Source organism: Zalophus californianus, chromosome 3 (genome assembly GCF_009762305.2).
Source record: "Zalophus californianus isolate mZalCal1 chromosome 3, mZalCal1.pri.v2, whole genome shotgun sequence".
In the NCBI taxonomy this organism is placed as follows: Eukaryota; Metazoa; Chordata; class Mammalia; order Carnivora; family Otariidae; genus Zalophus; species Zalophus californianus.
In genome coordinates, this window is record NC_045597.1 from 40,780,016 (window position 1) to 40,784,020 (window position 4,005).

Sequence of the window (4,005 nt, forward strand, 5' to 3'; positions counted from 1 at the left end):
TTATATATATATATATATATATATATATATATATATATATATATATATATATATTTGTTTTTCTCCCTAGGCAAAGAACTTTATTAACCTTGTTTCAAACTTTATTCCCAGGTTTGTTCAGCTTAGTTAGCTGCAAAAAATGAATTGTGTATAAGCAGAAACTGAAAAGAGCTGCTGTGTCCAAGGGGCTTGGGCTTAAAAAATATTAGAGATCTAGATTTTTATCAGATCCATGAACAAAATTTTAAAAAGCAGTCATAATATAAAATAGCAGCTCCCAGTAAATTCTTCAAGTTTTATCTTCTTCAGAAGTTGACTCAATTCAGTTTGCTCCATTCTTGGAACCTTCATCAGAATTCTCCACAAGATCTGGGACTTCATCATCGTCACCCTCTCTGGCAGCAGGTGGTGCTTTTCCACCCACAGATTGTTTGGGCAGAGCTTCAGCCAGTCTTCTTAAACTAGTCAGACTGCACCGAGTTGGGTTAAGATCCTGGGTAGCATTTCTGTCAGCTGCTTTGTTTCAGCGTGGCCTGTAATGGTGAAGGTGTCGCGGCCAGCGACGCCTGAGCTTTGGGGTTGTTAGAATGGATCACTGTTCCTTGGTTTGTGAACCTATTCATTTCTTCAATACCCAAGATATTGTTCACCCCTGACTTCTTTAAGGAGAACTGAAGCTTTTTATTATCGGCTGTAGCCCTTCTACGAATCACCTTCTTTCGGCGAGCAGTTCCTTTCCCACCAATGCGCACTTGTGCTTGCAGTTTGGCGAGTTTCTCCTGGTTTGTGATAGTTTCTTTCAGGAGCGGAAATGGGACCGCGCGGGAGAACAGGGTTGGCGCTCAGAAGATCTCGGGCGGACCAGCTGAGGTTAGGTGCACACACGCGGGGACGCAAGATGGTAGCTAGAGCGGGTGAGATTGTATATTTTTTAAAAAAATTCACTAACATTTGCTGGATTCAGAAACATACTTGACATTATTCATACTTTTTAAATATCAACATTATTAATTTGATAAATTAATTTCTTTACAATGGTTTAAATATTAACAGTTTCTCCAAATAGTTTCAGTATTTACCCAGAGTTTAGGAAATCTTATGGATTTAACTAATCACATTCCCACAAATATTTAGAGTGATGGAAAATTTAAGTAATTGCTTCTAAAATTCAAAATCACAATTCATATGTGTATATATCAGGTTTTTATGCGCTCAATACACAAAGTATACACAATTGTATAAATTTTTAAAAAGTACAAACAGGGGGTCCTGGGTGGCTCAGTCGTAAAGTGTAAAGTGTCTGCCTTCGGCTCAGGTCATGATCCCAGAGTTCTGGGATCCAGCCCCGCATCGGGCTCCCTGCTCAATGGGAAGCCTGCTTCTCCCTCTCTCACTCCCCCTGCTTGTGTTCCCTCTCGCTGTCTCTCTCTCTGTCAAATAAATAAATAGAATCTTAGGGGAAAAAAAGTACAAACATAGTAAAATGGATGGCATGTTCTTATTACACATGTTTAAATACATTTCTTCATTACTCTTTTTTATTCTTTATTTTTACACTTGTCAGGGCTACCTTTTCAATTTAAAGGATATTTACCAGATAAAAATTTTGCATTTTGATAAGATTTGAATCTTCAAACCAAACCTAAAAGCAAAAGGGAGACAGGAAGAAAGGAAGGAAGGGTGGGAGGAAGGAAGTAAGAGAAAGAGAGATAATGGACAGAGGGAGGGAAGGGAGGAATGGAGGGAGGAAGGGAGGAAAAAAAGGAAGAAAAATAGTCTCATATTGGCTGAGGTATCAGGATCTGGGTTTTTGTCAGTTGTTTCTTGGTTGGGTCATAATATCTATTTTTGCTACTGAAGATAATTTAAAGTAGAATTTAGTTTCCTTTTATAATAAGGTTTTATTTGTTTTATCACTGGTGTTTTAAGTTCTTTACTTTCATATAGATTTTATTTTTTTTAGTCTTGGTAGATTTCCCAGAAAGGATGTTTTCTCTGAATTTTATGAGACCAGAAGTATCTAACCTATTGTTCTGTCGTTGTTATATATTGACCTACTTATATTGTTATATTGTTATAATTGGAAACTTACGTATATCTTAGCAATATCTCTCTAAAATTAGTCCAGTCATCTAGAAATTTTATTTCAAGGGATAATGACTGCACTGCTAACTCTTCCCTTTGGGTTTTATAACTAATACATCATCTTGGAGCACTTAAGTTACAGCTGCTATTTACCTCTATCTTTGATTCCCTAATAGTTGTTTTTCTTACTCTTTCTTATTAGCACATACATAAATAAATGCATACATATATATTTAAAATATACTCAATATATTTCACACATACATATATGTATGCATATACACTCATTTATATTCTCACATACATATATCCTCACTTATACTCAATGAAAAAACAAAGTCTTTATAAATACGTATTTTATTGAAATTAAAAATAAATTCAACACATGTTATTATCTTCATAATTCTGTTATTTCAGCTGCATTCTGACCACCTCATGGCAACTTGTTTATGTAGGCATCACTATTAAATCATGGTCTTTGATAGGCTCAACGTGTCAGAATTAAACATGGGTATATTTCTCTTTCCCTTGAAGATAAAATTATCAAAACTTGAGGAGTATGATTTTCTTCAATCTGAATCTTTTCTGCTTTAGCCTTAAACTCCTGATAATTTTGAAAACCTGCACTTTCCAGAAAAAAAAAGGTATTTTAAAACTGTCCAAAGACATTTAATTAACTATTCTCCAACTTTTCCTTTTTTTTGTAAAAAATGAATTACATTTAAGACACTACCGGTTTGTTGTTCTAGATATTAGTCCCTTGTTAATTATATTCATTACAATAATCTTTTCCTATTAAATTCTTAGTATTTTAATTTTCTATAATGTTTTTCTTTGAACAAAATGTCTGAATTCATCAGGGTTTTTGTTTGCTGACCACTTTCTTTGTTTGCATTATGACTTTGATGGATTGGATCACAAAGATATTCTCTTAAACTCATTTCTATCAATTTTATAATTTTATCTTTCATAACTCCACGATTAAACTTCTGGGTTTTCTCTGTCAGTTTCTGATAGTTTTTGTGCCTATCTCACTATCTTTTTTTCTCTCACTGTTCCTGACATTGTTCTCACTGATTTTTCCTTATGTACATTAGGTTTCAGCAAGCTATAGCCTGTGGGTCAAATCTGGCCAAAGGCCTATTGTAAACAGAATTTTATGGCAACAAAACCACACTCATTTGCTGCTGTATTGCTTATGACAACTTTCATGCTGTTATGACAGTTAACTGTTTAGGACAAAGTTGTATACTCCAGAAAGTTTTAAATATTTATTATCTGGTCCTTTACAGAAACAAGCTTGCCAAACTATTTTCTAGAGGAATTCCTGTAAATCAACAAGAGAAGACAAGAATACCCATTAGACATATTTGGGTTGTTGTAGGAGTTAGGGGGTAGTAAGGAAAGAAAGGTAAATGGAAAGAAGGGAAGGAAAGAAGGAAGATAGAAAAAAGAAAATAGTACTAATATTTTTGAGTCATGGAAATTTTATTATGTTATTTTATTTATTTTTATTTATTTTGCTATTTATTTTTAATTGAGGTATAACCAACATACAATGTTATATTAGTTTCAGGTGTGCAACATAATGATTTGACACTTATATACATTACGGAATGCTCACCACGGTTATTTTAGTAGCCAACAATCAATAATCAAACAATTCCATACAATTGCACCTAATATCCTTTCCAAAATCTATACGTTTCAAATCCACTTATTCAAAATTCTTAATCACCATTATGTTTTCTCAACTTTACAGTGAATAAATACTTTTTTAAATTTATTGGGTTTCACTTGAGTGCAATAGCTTAAAATTCCCTGACCTCACACAGCATCAATCTATTGCCACCTCAATGGGGGTGGGGAATAATTTGAATATCCCCCATACTATAAAAATCAATCTAACCCTTCACTCAG

The 4,005-nt window shown here is 33.9% G+C and overlaps 1 pseudogene; it reads right to left on the reverse strand.

Moving 5' to 3' along the window:
* Nucleotides 1-322: 322 nt before the first annotated feature.
* On the reverse strand, nucleotides 323-979 carry LOC113920468 (annotated as a pseudogene).
* Nucleotides 980-4,005: the final 3,026 nt, after the last annotated feature.